Source organism: Cupressus sempervirens, chromosome 7, assembly GCF_028749045.1.
Source record: "Cupressus sempervirens isolate cs-2001-9-10 chromosome 7, ASM2874904v1, whole genome shotgun sequence".
Taxonomy (NCBI): domain Eukaryota; kingdom Viridiplantae; phylum Streptophyta; class Pinopsida; order Cupressales; family Cupressaceae; genus Cupressus; species Cupressus sempervirens.
The window spans coordinates 595,736,608-595,754,036 of record NC_143124.1 but is presented as its reverse complement, the minus strand read 5'-3'; the positions used below and the strand labels follow the sequence as shown (position 1 = coordinate 595,754,036).

Here is a 17,429-nt window from a genome sequence, read left to right as displayed (position 1 = left end):
CACTGTGGAGATTGATAAAATCCCTACAACATCAATATGTGATATTGTTATGATCTCCATCTGACAGACATGATTGGGATTAATATAATCTCCATGTGCCAAAATAATTCGATGATATCAACATATGCATATATGATTGGCCTTGGATAGAGGATATCCCATCCAAGAACCTTAGGGGGTGCGCTCCAAAGAGCACATGAAATAACCAAGGATGGTTCTAGAATTGATATTATCTTGTTTAGAACGTTAGAGATCCTCAATAGGTATAGGGATCCTGATCTAGAGATGACTTTAAGGTTGTGGTTAGGAGAGAGGATAGAATAGTATATGAGATTTGTTATTATTATGATTCTAACAATTATTTTGCAAGTTTTACTCTTTTCTTGCTAGCCCTTGTAAAGGGGGCATTACACAAGACTGTCTAACTATCTCTACAAACCCACTAAAGAGGAGGCCAAAAGAACAACATCCACAAAAAGAAGAATAGAGATGGGAGCCTAGTGAAGAAGGCAATTGTCCCCTCAAAGTGTATGGTCCTAAAGATACCTCTCTAACTTGTCAATGTAGATACCTAAAAATGTAGGTGACAATGGGAAGCCCTGCCTAACCCCAATAGTACTCCTAATGTACTCAAAATGCCTAGAACATAATATACTTGTAGGCTAAGTTTAACGGTTAGAGGGTCCCAATGGGCAGTTTGGCACACTTACTATTTATAGTAAGCTATTTATCCAACATTTACATATTTGGTAGGGCACCTGGACTAGCCTCAAATAAAATGATAATCCTTGGCACTATTGATTTGATTAGGTATTTAGGGACTTGCTAAATATAGTAAGTCAGAGGTTGATAGGGATGGACCCTTACTATTTCTAATAAGGTGGTTGGTTGTGCAATGGTTTTCCTATGTTTTCAAAAGGGACAAAGAGATGATGAGTATTTAATGAGATATTAAATTGACAATGGCATCAATGATATTTTTAATTAATGGTTATATTACAAAGTTATTACTAACTTTAAAATGTATTATAAAATGAATGGGGCCAAGGGATACTTATAATGATGCATTAAATGATTTATTTGAAAGGGGGCACTCATTAGTGATATATTATTGAGTTGACTTGCAACAACAAAAGCAAATAAATAACTCATTAAAGGAGCTTTATGAAGAAGTTTTATGAACCAAACCATTTTGAGGGAATATAAAATCTAAAGGAAGGAAATAAAATTCATTATGCATTTGACTATTTGTTCTGAAAATGAATGTTCTTTAGAATTGAGATATGAAATCCTAGAATTTCAGTTATTTACAGCATTGGAGGATAATTCTTCAGTGTATATGCAATTTTGAGGCTGTGAAAGACCATTTATTTTATTGCTTGGCTATTGGCTTCAGATAGAGGTCCAGATTGTGTTAATTTGTGAGTAGTCAGGGAGTTTCTAGAGGGTTTGAGCATTAAATTAAGTAGTGATAGAAGCTTCTAGCCATGGCCAACCTGCAGCTGTGATTTGCAGCATTGTCTTGTATGATTTCAATGAATACAAGGCTGTCATCTCACATCCTATGGTTCATGTGAGTCGCAACAGCATTGGCATCTTGTTTCTAGACAAGGCCGCCTTGGATTTGGGGATTCATTTCCATTCTATAATAGACACCATCAATTGCAGATTGTAGTACATAGTTTGGGAAGGGTTTAAGGTTATTTTTCAAATGTTGCAATCTAATACAAGTCCCTCATTTAAGCTACAAATCCATTTCAGTATTTAATAATTGCAAGATGTTATGCATTGTAACTAGCAATAATGAATAAGAGTAATTTCTTTTTGTGAATCAATAATAGTCCAGATTTCATTTCATGTATTGTCTATAATTTTCAAAATTCCACATAAAAGGAATAAATTCTCAAATTCCAAACTAAATACAAACTTTACAAAAGAAGATGAAAATCACTAACAAACACAGGTTGGATAGAGGTTGAACTAGTTGGGTTCATCACAAACAAGCGGTCTTGAGACAACCCAAAATCATCTCGTAGAGTCTTGTGATAGTTGCAAGTAGTCTCAGAAATACTGATATCTCAAAGCCTCTGAAAAATGGTTGTCCTCGAGACAGAGTCAAAGGCTTTGCGAAAGTCCACAAACCAGTAGTACACATTCAAGGGGCAATGCTTGCCTCCTCAAACTAGCTTTTCCTTGGTTTGGATGTGATGGTGATCTAACTCTCTCGAATGAGGGATATGGAGAGCCATTGCATATAATTTGGAGGTGTGCCCAATGATGGAGCCTAAGTTTTAGCCTCTATTTTTGTGAAGGGTAAACAGGGAAGAGTGGCTCTCACATGGCAATTCTTTATTAGAAGCAACTACGGCTTTGAATGAAGAAAGCAACAAGTTTTAATGAAGAGTGGAATTAGTTATATCCATCCAATGCTCTTACCAGCAGCTATATTTATTTCATCTTATGAATTCAAAATATTTGAAGTATGAAAAGACATATTTGTAATGTTGGCAACCCTACTTATCTATGATCTTGACGATGGGCCAATCAAAATGATTCTGAAATTGGGAATGTCATGGAGAAATACATCTCTCAAACTGGTAATGTCAAATGAGACAACCAAATACTAAAGATATGGAATATACCATGTTGACAGCAGAAATCAATTCCTAGCAATATTGTTTTCAATCAAAACAGATGTGCTGAAACTATAGTCTTATATATACAAAAATATGTAATGACGTATAAGTTGCAGATATATGAAATGTTGCCCAAGTTGCTGATGTTGCAGGATAAATATTTTATATTGAAGGAGCATATGCAAACAAAGTTCAGGTTCCTACTGCCTAGTATGCGGTCCCAGCCAACATATTTGGAAATAAGATTGTATAAATGTCACTGAATGATAGAACGAATATGGATTGTTGAATTGCATCTTGCATGAAGTTTCAGAGTGGAAGGCGTTTCATGTTTTGGAAGTCATGGTTCAGTGCCCAAGCATCCAATTCTTGTGAATCAGTACCATCACCTGGTCCATAGCCCACCATAGCAATCGGGATCCAAATAAAAGAAGTTGAAATATGTATTCGGAAGTACTTTGCAAGATGTCAGCAAGTAAATATATTTGCAGCAGCAGCATACCCTCAAAAGGGAAGGATATTACGAGAGGCGATAAAGTAAAACAAAATTATTGTAAATATCCAAGCAGTGATGCCATTGAGAATCGAAAATTTTAATTAAGTCCTCTAAAGCAATCTCCTTCAGTAATGCGTGTCTTTTCAATTCGAAAGAGTTGGATGTTGTTGTCTGTCATTAGTAGTTGCGTAACAGTTTAAGTAATTGCTGAATGATGGAAGAAAAACAAGGTTTGGATGGAAACTCACCATTGGATTCAACGCCAATATATATACGTCAGGATTCAAATAGTTTGTTTTGATTCAATTGAACAATACTTATTGTTCTTTGGTGTTGTTGCAGGTGCTCAAGAGGTTGAATCAGAATTGCATTAACATATCAGGAGTCGGCCTCACTATTAGTATTGAGTCTTCGAAAAGACATTTCTAGCACTCACACCATTTTGTGTCAAGGTAATTGAATGTTCTTCATTGGAACTATGGTCAGTGTGATGGAAGATACTTCTGACATATTCACATATTTGAGTGGGCTATTTATACCGAGATTTATAATCTAAGAAAATAAGACATAATCATTAAACCGCCGGTTATATTTTGACAAAATTCAAATCGTATAAGTGTTTTACATTGGTCTGTTATTTGTTGGGAAGAGATGCATTGCTTGGAAAAGCAACCAATGTCCCTTATGGCTTTATAAATATGAGATGTAAAATAACTAGGGATATAATTCATAGAATTTTATTAATTACACAAAAAATCTTCTGCATACAAAAAGCTGGTATCCCTGGTATGTTATTCTTTCATTTGGAAAAGGTTGGATCTTTGAACTACGCCCATTAAGCAAATTTTTATATATGTGATTCTAGATCAGACAATAGTGGATCGAGCATCAATCATGAGTGTATTCATTGTTGTTTTGTTCTTCACATAACAAGTGAGAAATTTTATTTTATTTGTTTGAAAGAAGCTTTAGAGTTGAAAGTATTGTATAGTCTCGTCCTTTATAATTATTCTTTTTTGAAGTTTTGTAATCAGTGTTAATATCAGATAAGTGGATCGGATCGATTATAGCATTTAAACTCGATTATCATTCATATCGTGAAATATTCAATTGCTTCCATTTCATTGTCTAGTTTGTCTCCTTAAGGGTTAAAACACAATCTAGACTAGTTCAAAGTTGCATTTATATATTCGATCCATCACATCTTGATAATTAAAATTGTTTATAGTCAAATTGCATTGAATCTTATAAAGTTGTATATTATAAACTTATGATATTGACACTATTGCCCTTCTAAATTCGGCAATGGTCTTTATATTGTTTGTGATTTCATAATCTATATGTTGGCGATTATTTCATATCTTTCCTTTGAAAATTAATATATCAATTTGTCCTCAATAGCTTGTGGGGACTCCTCATCATCAGGTGGAAGAGCAAAAGATTTCTAAGCAACCTTGCTTCGAGAAGAGAACTCCAAGTCTTGTGCATTCCACATTGCTACCTGTACAGAAGATGGCTTCAATGACTTCACCCATCCACAAAGTTTCTTAGTCAATCCCTCCATAAATAACATTACTCATTTGCGCCCTGAAATATCATAAACCATGATTGAAAGCCTCTGGAACTCACTGATGTAACTCTCCAATCCACCAAACTACTTCAGTTGAGTCAACTCACAAAAATACACCTCTAGATCCTTCATATCAAATCTCTCGATCAAGTGATCCACGAACTCCTGATAAGAAGTGATCTGATCATGTTGCAAAGAAACTAATCCATGGTACCACTAGTCATGGGCAACTCCATCCAGATACAACACTCCAAATCTAATAGCATCCACCTCTGACATAGGACGCAAAGCCAAATATGTGTCAAGCTTATGAATCCAAGCTAGAGTTGTAACTCCCCCAGTACCATCAAAGTGCTCCAACGTCATCTTACTGGCAACTTGTTGTAACTTAGTCTATTGAGGTCATTGTCTCTCAGGTGCCGACCTCACTCTTCGATACTCCCATTTCTAAGTCAGGAACCTATCAAAATTCAAATGATCTTTAATAGCTTGTCATAAAGTATCCCACTTTGTAAAGTATGCCAGCACATCATCAACAAAAGGAGTGGCCTCAGACTCAATATTGACCGCATCCACCTCTTGTCTCAAAAACGTAGGCTTCTGCAACCTATCATGAGTACCAGTATGTATGTCAAATCTATCAACTAATCCACCACGATCCTCAACTCGAACTCGATCTACATCTCTGTACTTGACACCGTCTCGGGTTCTATCCTCGACTCGAGATCTATGAGAACCAATAGAAACATCTTGAGCTCTCTCCCTACTCCGTCCTCGAGGAAGTGCTATCTGCTGCAAAGTATTAGACAACTGTTGGAGTACATCTGTCATCTGTTGTCGCCCAGCTACAATATTCATAAATGCCTACAGGGCATCTCTATCAACCTCAGCATTTGTGGGTCGTAGTCCAGTCCACCAGAACCACCCAAACTACCAACTGAACCAAACTGGATCTCAGGCTCACCTTCTCTGGGAGAAGAATTATGTCCTCTTTGGGTATAGTGCATACCCAACACAAATCTCTTGTCGTCATCCATGATAGAAAATAATGGATCACATACTGACCACTAACAACTGATTTGGAGCCCTATTCCTGCAAGCTGGCAAGAAACCACTCTAATACCACTATAAAAACCCTGTCCGGTTATATCCAACTTAAACAACTTCTTCCTACTAATTTATGGGTTTGACATTTCATCCAGCACTTGGCAGGCTTTCCAGATATCACTGAATATAAAGTTTCAAATTCAAGCTAAATAATGCAATCAATGCTTACAAGAAATTAGATGAATGCCAATTTTCAATATATGATTTTTCCCTATGAATTCTTGTAAATAAATAATCTTAGAAATGACGAGTTTCACATTTAATTTCCAAATGTTCTATGCTTTAACAATATGCAAAACCATGATCTATTTAACACCAAGAACCTAGAATTTATATTTCAATTGTCAAAGGGGCTCCAATTAACCCATATGCTGCATGTGGATGCTAGAAGTTTATCACCAATGACTGATCGCAAGCCACAGACTTGGCAAGAAATTCCCTCTGTGATGTCAAATAATAGGTATCCAATATGTGTAGACCCCTAGTATAAAAGATGACCCTCCCAAACAATACAATACCACCTGTTGTAGTGATCGCAGGGCTCCCAAAGGTTGTCGTAGGTCATAAAGAGCAATAACACAGGTCTAGATATGGGTGACGGCTCACCTTGATTCAGCCGCAAGCTTCTCAACATGCACAATATCCTGCAATTTATGATTATAGGCCCAAATTTCCAAATGCAGGCCTTGCACAATGACTGCTAACAATGCACACGACTTCTACTTGTAGGTGCGATTTCCAGATTTAGGGGATTCCACTTGAGAATGAAGCACAACACTCAAATAAGTCCCAGTCAATTCCTCTAGATATGAATGTTAATACCAACCTTAGCAAATCAATGCTCTCTCCAAACCAATAATCTATTCAGTAATATTCTCCTTAGCCACAGTATGCTACAGTAAGGAAAATGTCTAGCAAATATCAAGTCCACTATATGTCAGCAGTGGAATGAAAACACTTCTCAGCTACAATAATGAATAGCAGAGAAGTTAGGCAATCTTAGCTATACCTCAGTAGCTAAACTGCAAATACAATTCTCAAAATTTCGAAACCCTTATACTTCAGCAAGGGCCATAAAAATCAAAACTCAAGAAAACGCCATAAAGGCACAAAAAGAAAATATATATTCAAGCATGTCTTTCTCAATGAAATGAGCTCTCATTTATAAGCTTTCGTTGGCCAAAGTTTCCTTAAAACTCCACTTCAAAAATTGTGAAAGTTTCCCAAAAGAACTCAACACTAGAAACTTTCCAACTCGTTTTTTAGAAATATCTCTTAAAGTCATTATTATAATAATGCAACTCAATGATTAATAAATAAATAAAAGCTCATGTAATTATTAACCTGATTAACTGCAGGTGACGACCAATTGCCCAGCCACCCATTATATTGCTAAAAATAGCAATTGCTAATAATAGACTTACTAAAAATAGTAAGTCCACAACTGAGACCCCCAAAACACCCTGTCAGCTCCCGAGGGTCACTATGATGAGCTAACTCTATCAACTGAGTAGAGCTACCAGAAATGGGGACATTACATAGGTGCACCCGCCTTGGTTTTGCAGAGCCACACATGCAGGAGATTCAAATCATATCAATTGATCCTATCATGTTGGCTTTTTACCGGTTGGAATCCCAACATGGAGTTGGCAAGATTCATAGGATTTTCAATCTATGGTTTTGGTAACCAATAGATTGGCGACTCTACTACGGAGAGTTGCAAGAAAAGGTTGCAGATTTTTTGATTTCAGACCAGCATAGAGGTGAGTTTTCAGCATTCAATCTTTTCCTATTTATTAAAACATTTAAATAACTTTCAGATTTTGGAAAAGTTTTGAATATCCTAATTGAGTATTTAGTATTCATTTTCCATTTTAAAACCTTTTTAATTAGCGTTTTCAGATTCCTTAGTACTGATTTTTCATTTCAGACCTTTAAAATCAGAAATTATAAGGATCCTAATCGCTATTGAGGTTTTGATTTATTCATTTCAGCATTTGCAAATTGAACATATAAACTTGAAAAATATTTTAATCTGAAAATATTAAGATTCTAATTCTCGTCATAGTGTTGATTTTCATAATTGTATTTCAGGAATATTTTTTGAATTTCAAGCATTTGTGGCTTATTCTCTGTTGAGGAAGTACCTAGACTCTCATTTCATTCCCCGTATAGGGTGGCGACTCTATTGTTTATTGCTTATTTTATTCTATATGAAAGGAATTGGACATTGCTCTTGAAGTTTATGTGGGGAAGGAGGTCAATTAATGAAGGACCTAAAAGATTCACAGAATTGACCTTTGAGAGAAAACTAAGAAAAAAGAAGAGTAAAAAATCTGAAATAAAAAATGATTTATTCAGGACATAGGGATTTCTATGACATGCCTAATAAACAAAGTGAAAGAAATAATTAAAATCACACTAGTCCTAACAAGGAAGACAAGAGCTTCAACCCATTCTTCTGAATCCCTAGGATAGATGAAGAACCGCAATGTGAAGTAACTCAAATTGATGATGATATAGATGAGGATGAAGAAGAATTACAATAGTGAGATGCAATTGTTAAAAAAGTAGCTGGTGGCTAGAAGTAACAACAAAATATTAGTGAGAATTCTTAAAATGCAGCCTGATGATGTATTAGATAACATAGAAATATCAAGAAATGATATTATCTCTCCACAAAGAAAAGCAAACAATGAAGAAAGTCAAGATAGGTGGAGAGAAGAAAGAAGTGAACTTGTTCATGAGGAAACAAATAAGACAAATAAATACAATCATCCTCACAGGAAAAACTTAGATTCACAATTTGCCACCAGCCATATAAACCCTTTGTTTAATCATGAACAAATAGAGATCAAAACAGGGGTTTCAAAAGACAATATGGTGGTAATCAGCATACGAGAAATTCAAGACAGCATAATAGAGGCATCCCAAACAATAACACAAATTCCAGGCAGCCTCATGGTGGCAATCAAAATAATAGACACATCTACCAAAATAACCAAGGTTATGCAACACAAAATTAAGGGATGCAAAATCAAGCTATGAGACAACCTATGGTTATTGAAAGATATCGGAAAATTGATTTTGATGGGATAAGGGGATACCCCAACCCGATTTTTAATGATTTGAGGACCACTATTCCAAAGTTCTTTGGTAATGGAGTTGATCTGTTGAGCAACATGTTATTAATCTAAAGAACACGATGGAAGATTTTGAAGATCATGAGGATGTTTTTATGAAACTCTTTGTCCAATCCTTGACAGAAGATGTTGCAGAATGGTATAGAAGTCTCCCAAACCGATCCATCACTGGGTGGTGCAATTTTGTTGATCAATTTATAGAACAATTCGGAGATCACAATGATACATCTTTTGCCTCACATGAGTTAACAAGCATCAAAAAAAATGTCAATGAGTCTGTCTCGGAGTTCAACAAAAGATTTAATAAAGTGTTAAACAGAATTTCGAGAGAGATCAAACCAGTGGATCCATTCTTAATTGATTTTTATCTAAGTACTTTTGATAACAAAACGCATTATGAGAGATAATATCTCATAGACCAAGTTCCTTGCCACAAGCCTTCAAAGTGGCCATGACATTAGAGAACAAAAGAAAAGCGGTTGGCAAAGTAAACAAGAAAGATGATGCAAAGTTATATAATCCTAAAGCCCCTAAGAAAGATGAATTAAAAGAGATTATGAATATACTTAAGGACATAAAGATAAAACAAAACAGAAATGAAAGGCATGCAGATCAAGACTGAAAGATATATCGTACAATACAAATAGGAAAGATGGGAAACCAAAAAGACGAAGTCATGTCAAAGACACTCCAAACCCTCTAAAGAAGGTTAACATGATTGACGACGGGCCATGGTGTGAAGTTTGTAGGTTGCCCCATGATCCTGAACAATGTGTCATTACACAATCTATTCTAGAAGAGAATCAAGAAGAAGAGAAACACACTATTAATGCTCTATTATTTGAACCTTTGTGGGATACAGATGATGATGACTATTCAGAAGAAGAACAGTATTCAGATTATCATTCAAGGAGAATAAATCAGCAACACCATATCCAACAAGTATTTTTAGATGAAGAGGAAACACCCACTCTTCGAAGGTTGATGACTGAGGAAAGGAAAGCATATACTATTGCAGCCGTTGAATAGGCCAAACAAGCATACCAACGAAGGAATAAATCCAATGGTACAAAATCAAGGCAGACCTGCTAGCATGTTTGCTAAAAACCCACAACAAGGAGAGGCGTCTAGGAGGAACGCTAATCAAAATCAAGGTAAACAGGTGGAGACTAATCAGCCCCCTAAATTAACCAAACAACAGACTAAGCATTAATGGTAAGCAAGTATCTGATTGTCACACTTTTATTAATCATGCATTATCTCAGTTAAAAATTGTTGTTCCACGAATGGAAATGATGAAATTTCCTAATTACAGGGAGGAAACTGTGAAGATTTTATCTAGCATAGAAGATGTTAGTAATGAAAATGATACAAGAAATAATGAAGATCCTCTTGTTGTATATTTGGGAACGACATTAAATAAGAACTCAGATCAAGTGGATCCATTTTATCTAACTTTATTGATTAATAACAAATTAGTAAAGAATTGTATAATTGATTATGGTGAGTCAATTAATATTATGTATGCCAACGTTATGAAAGAGATTGGTCTTAAAGTGTATACTCCTTACGGAAAGTGTTATGCTATGGACAATAGATCTATTCCAGTAGTTGGTATTATAAAAAAATGTTGAATTCCGATTTCTTGCATTTGCTCAAATATCATATAGGACTGACACCACTATAGTAGAAATTTCAGCAAGTTATGGTATGTTATTATCTCGACAATGGTCAAACTTGGTAGGTGGTCATGTTCAGCTCGATTTATCCTATGCTACTATACCAGTAGGAGGTAAGGAGATCAAAATTGAAAGTAAGCCGAGGTTGTATTACTTAGTTGAAGATTATAATCCAGACTCTGAGGTTAACTTTTGCCAATCCGACATGGAAATTTTCAGGTAAGTGTATCTAAACCAATTTTTGAGGTTACTGATCCCATTAAAACACATGTACAGGAAGAACATGACAGCATCTGGCAAATGTACTTCGATGGGGCCTGTAGCAAAGAGGGTAATGGAGCCAGTGTCATATTCGTTTCACCATTAGGTAAGACATTTAAATATTCATTTTTATTAAACTTCGAATGCACAAATAATATTGCTGAATAGAAAGCTTTAATTATTGGCCTTAATATTGCTAGAGTTTATGGAATTAAATTGCTTTCTGTTTTAGGTGATTGAGACCTGACAGTATCTCAAATCAAACACAAGTTTGCAACTAGAAAGCCTAATTTAAAACAATACCGGAATTATGTGTGGGATTTGATAGAATATTTGATGCATTTTCTATTAAATGGGTAGATAGATCAAACAATTATTTAAATGATGTAGTGGCTAAAATTGCAATTAGACTGATTGATCTCCCGCTTGACGAAGTTGTGCAGGTAGAAATGAAGAATAGACCATCAGTACTTGACAACGTGCAAAACTGGCAAGTTTTTGAAGACGATAAGGATCTTATCAGGTTTTTGACTTGTGAAGAAGATTATGAAAACCAAAATATTGACTGGAACGGGTGCATAGAGGAACAAGACGGTAAGGAAATTTTATTTGGTAACGAAATAGTTCAATTGAAAACTAATAAAATACCTAAGAGTTTGGTAGCCTTAGAAAGAATTTTTGATGAGAGAGAAAGTTTAAAACCTAGCAAGTCAACTAAAATTCAAAATAACGTTGAGGGGATTAACCTAGGAAACGAATACTCCTAAAAATGTTTTTATATGAAAGAAATTGTCTTCCAAAATTAGGTCTGATTTGATTGCTCTCTCAAGGAAATATAGGCGTGTTTTCGCCTAGAGTTATGGTGAGTTGAAGGCTTAAAGGGAAGATTTATTTCAACATGAAATACCCTTAAAACCTAATGCTAAACCTTTCACGCAAAGACAGAGATCTATTAACCAAACTTTAGCCTCTAAAATGAGGGAAGAGTTGATTAAGTTGAGGGATGTTGGCATTATAAAACTCATCAAACATTCAACCTAGGATTCTAATCTTGTTCCAGTCAGAAAGAAGAATAGAGATATTAGATTATGCGTACATTCTAAAATTTAAACATTTCATCTCTAAAAGACAACTATGCTCTGCCAAATATGGAAATCTTATTACAGAAAGTGATTAGAAATGAATTAATGTCTATGATGGATAGATTCTCCGGGTATAACCGATTTAAGGTCATGTAATCTGTACAATATAAAACAGAATTCGCAACTCCTTTGGGTACATATGTATATGCCAGAATGCCCTTTGGTTTAACTAATACAAGAGCTACTTTTCAAAGAGATGGATGTTGCATTTGACAGATTGATTGATTTGTTTATGGCAAGGAAGCGAGACTTCCTCTAAACAATTTACTTCCAGTTTACACATTTATCATTGAAGAGCAATTAGATAATATTGAAAACAGATTGAATGCGCTTGTTGAACTTGATGAAATCAGGAGGCACACACAAGAACAAAATATTAATAAACAACAAGTCAGATTTCTTCATGGCAAAAGGGCTCAAAATAGGTCTTCAAGGTAGGCGATTAGGTTCTAAAATGGAATGCCAAGGATCAAGAGAAGGGCAACCATGGGAAGTTCGAAGACTTGTGGTTAGGACCATTTGTCATTTTTGAGAAGGCTGGAGAACATTCTTACTTTTTCCAGGGCAAGAATCAACACATGCAGGATTTCCCAATATAGGAACAATACTTGAAGCCATTCTTCTAGTAAAAACTTTTAGGGGGTTTTCTTTCCTTTGTCAGTTCTCTTCCATACTTATTTTAAATTTCTATTTGACATTATTGCGGGGATTAATTATAACTTTCTGTTTTGTTTTGTGCAGGTCTTATTCACTTAGAGATAGCTAGATACTCATTATGCCCAATAGGAGCATATGTCCCCAATAAGAGCCACTAATGGAGCCTAAGTTTTAGCCTCTATTTTTGTGAAGCATAGATAGGGAAGGGTGGCTCTCACATGGCAATTCTTTATTAGAAGCAACTATAGCAATGAATGAAGAATGCAACAAGTTTTAATGAAGCGTCAAATTAGCTAAATCCATCCAATGCTCTTACCAACAAATATATTTATTTTACATCTTATGAATTCAAAAGATTTGAAGTATTAGAAGACACATTTGTAATGTTTGGCAACCCTACATATCTATGATGCTGACAATGGGATAATCAAAATGATTCTGAAGTTGGGAATGTTATGGAGAAATAAATCTCTCGAACTAGTAATGTCAAATGAGACAACCAAATACTAAAGTTATGGAATATACCATGTTGAGAACAAAAATCATTTCCTAGCAATATTGATTTCAATCAAAACAGACGTGTTGAAACTGTAGTCTTATATATACAAAATAATGTAATAACGTATATGTTGCAAATATATGAAATATTGCCCAAGTCGTTGATGTTGCAGGAGAAAATATTTTATATTGAATGAACATATGCAAACAACATGTTCAGGTTTCTACTATCTAGTATGCGTTCCCAACCAACATATTTGGAAATAAGATTGTATAAAATGTCACTGAATGCTAGAAACAGTATGGAATGTCGAATTGCATCTTGCGTGAAGTTTCAGAGTGGAAGGCATTTCATGTTTTGAAAGTCATGGTCTACTGCCCAACCGTCCAATTCTTGTGACTCGATACCATCACCTAGTCCACAGCCAAGCATGGCAATCAAGATCCAAATAAAAGCAGAAGTCGAAATATGTATTCGGCAGTAGCTTGCAAGGTGTCAACGAGTAAATATATTTGCGGCAGCGGCATACCCTCAGAAGGGAAGGATATTACCAGAGGCGATATAGTAAAACAAATTTATTGTATATATCCAAGCAACGATGCAATTGAGAATCAAATTTTTTTAATTAAGTCCTTTTCAAAAGCAATCTCCTTCAGTATATTCATGCATGTCTTTTTCAATTCGAAAGAGTTGGATGTTGTCATCTATCATTAGTAGTTGCGTAACAATTTAAGTAATTGCCAAATGATGGAAGCAACACAAGGTTTGGATGGAAACTCACCACTGGATTCAACGCCAATATATATACGCAAGGATTCAAATAGTTTGTTTTGATTCAATTAAGCAATTCTTAATGTTCTTTTGTGTTATTGCAGGTGCTCAAGAGGTTGAATTGGAATTGAATTGACGTATTAGGAGTCAACATCACTATTAGTACTAAGTCTTCGAAAAGACATTTCCGACACTCACACCGTTTTGTACCAAGATAATTGAATATGCTTCATTGGAAACTATGGTCTATGCGATAGAAGATAATTCCCGCATATTCACATGTTTGAGTGGGCTATTTGTACCGAGTTTTTGTAATAACCCTCCTCAAATCTGCTCTAAAAAATGCTGATGAAAGCTCAAGGAATTTCATCAAACAATTCACATGCAAGGGACGTATGACTGATATAGTATTTCAACTGGCTTTAAATGACTCTTTCTTCAATTTGTATCAATGAGAATCTTGTGCTAGAAGACTCCAAATGGACTACACAATGACCTAACATGAGTGTGCTACTAATTTTGACAATATTCAGTGCATATATATGATCTAAGCATGAGAAATGAACACCTGCAGCCAACTGGCATTTTTACAAATAGTTGGTATGCAAACTAACTAGCTGATAAATAACGATATTGAATTGCTTAAATGACACCAGCAACTATTATCTTCTTAATTGCAATGAAATTTCTAATACAATGCTCATGAAATAGGGCCAAGACTTTTGGCATTTACATGGATTACAAAATGATAATGCTGGTATAATGCACACTGACAGCTGAAACTTATAACACCTAAAAAGCAATACTAACAAAGGAACCTGGTTGTAGATGGCTGTAATAATTTCCTTCAATGCTGCCCCTTCTGCTTTGCTTTTCCGATTTGCTTTTTCAAACTGCTTTTTCGGATCTGCTTTTTGAACTGCTTTTACGGACTGCTTTTTCAGCCTGCTTTTTTGGACTGCTTTTTCGTATCTGCTTTTTCGGACTGCTACCATGTTGAACCTCAAGACCATATCTTTCAATGGCGTCAAGATTTCCAGCTTGAAGGGATTTCACCTTTCAAACTATTGAGACATAATCTCCAGAAAATTTTTCAATTTCTTTGATATTTCCAAGCATGAATAAATAAGAGTTATCCTCTTCCTTTTAATCCCTTCCTCACTTGCTCCACGCTTCCGTCTTGCCAATGTGGTATAATACATGAGTTTTAATATTTATTCTTTTTTTCCTTTTACAAAGTCCATGTATGTACTCAAAAGGGGGACTCTTGATTTTTTTATAAAGTGACTTTATGAAACATTATAATATTTAATTTAAATAGTCACTTTACTGTTGTAACTTCGAACATTAGAATAATATACCAAATAAACTCGAAATCCCACATATAATAGCTCATCAGAAAGAGCCCAACAAAACGCATCTCATCCTATCACTGAAAATTGAAGGCACTGCATCCCCCTATTGGCTTACTAAAAATAGTAAGTCTTTCCGAAAACCCAACAAACGAACTCCGTTTGGCCTGTAATTAAATTTGACTAGGCCAAATAACCTCAAGATCCCTTTTGAAGTCTTGGTTAGCCCTCGGGACCATACAAGAATGGGCTAACGACAACATACCTCCAAACTGGCTAAGTGGGGGATATTACAGCTTTATAATCACTAAGAATATAAGACATACAATCATTAAACCACTGATTATATTTTGACAAAATTAAAATTGTATTAAGTGTTTTCCATTGGTTAGTTATTTGTTAGGAAGAGACGCATTGCTTGGAAAAGCAACCAATGTCCCTTATGGCTTTATAAATATTAGATATAAAATAACTAGGGATACTATTCATACAATTTTACAATTACACAAAAATTCTTATGCATACAAAAAACTAGTATGCTTGATATATTATTCTTTCATTTAGCAAAGATTGGATCTTTGAACTAAACCTGTGATTATTGGGTTACTAAGAAAAAATTTATATATGCGATTCTATAGTAGACAATAGTGGATCGAACATCATTCATGAGTGTCTTCATTGTTGTTTCGTTCCTTGCATAACCAGTGAGAAATTTTATTTTATTTGTTTTAAAGAAGCTTTAAAGTCGAAAATATTGTCTCGTCCTTTATTTAAAAAAATTTAAGTTTTGTAATCAGTTTTAATAGTAGATAATTGGATTGGGCCGATTATAGCATTTTAAACTTGATTATCATCGATATCGTGAAATATTCAATTGTTTCCATTTCAATGTCTACTTTGTCTCCTTGAGGGTTCAAACACAATCTCGACTAGTTCGAAATTGCATATATATATTCGATCCATCGCATCTTGATAATTAAAATTGTTTATAGTCAAATCGCATTGAGTCTTATAAAGTTGTATGTTATAAACTTATGATATTGACTTTATTGCCCTTCTGATTTCGACACAAGTCTTTATATTGTTGGTGATTTCATAAGCTATATGCTATCGATTATTTCATATCTTCCGTTTGCAAATTAATATATCACTTTGTTTCAGCAATTTGTAGTTACTTTTTTCATTTGAAATACTTTTTCATTTATATAACTATTTACTTTGTTTTCAATTCAGAATCTACGAATTTGAGGCTTTTACATTCCGCAGTTATCATTGAAGTATTAAAATCAATATAATTTCAGCACTTTCTATTATTTTCGTATAAGTTGAAGGGTGTTCTAAGTTTCTTGCCAATTCAGAGGACTTTCAATATATATATATATATATATATATATATATATATATATATATATATATATTCATGATTAAATTATCTGCAATAAACATCCTCGGATCTTAGCTATTTGCCTAAGATTAGGTGCACCCACCTTGGTTTTGCATAGCCAAAAGCGCAGGGCATTCGGATCATATCAATCAATCCCATCACATTGGCCTTTTACCGGTTGGAATCCCACCATCGAGTTGGCAAGACTCGTAGGATTCCAATTTGTGGTTTTGGGAACCAACACCCAATCATGATGGTGTTGTAATTATTGGAGTCTGAAGTACGACCCGCCTTGTAGATTGGATGGATGATGTGATGTGATCTAGAAGGGAAACCAATACAAACAACATGATTGAAGAGATCAACTAAATAGAACCCTAGAATCATGAAGCTACATTTGAAGAACTCAATCTAGAAGCTTCCTCACCAATCACATGCTATAGTTGATAGTTTTGACTACATCGTTGATAGTGGTGTTCGTGAAAAGGTGACAAGGATGTGTGATCTAAAAAGGGCGTTGACCAGGGACGTCATAGAGCGTACAACTATGGAAAACAAGTAAATTGTAGTCAAGCTTGAAACAAAGGTGGGTTATGACAAGGGAAAAGGGTATGCCAAAAAGACTTGGGGGATCAATTTGGATTTCAAGGGTGGATATTCTGAAATCCACAACCCAATAGAGATGATGAGGTTCGTGTTGGAACATGATAACACCCTCAATGTGATGCCACT

At 35.0% G+C, this 17,429-nt stretch overlaps 1 protein-coding gene across 4 annotated transcripts in view; it reads right to left on the bottom strand.

Moving 5' to 3' along the window:
- The window catches only part of LOC149548148 (protein IN CHLOROPLAST ATPASE BIOGENESIS, chloroplastic-like), a 134,848-nt gene that overhangs the window by 40,301 nt on the left and 77,118 nt on the right, over positions 1-17,429 (bottom strand). The window lies entirely within an intron of this gene.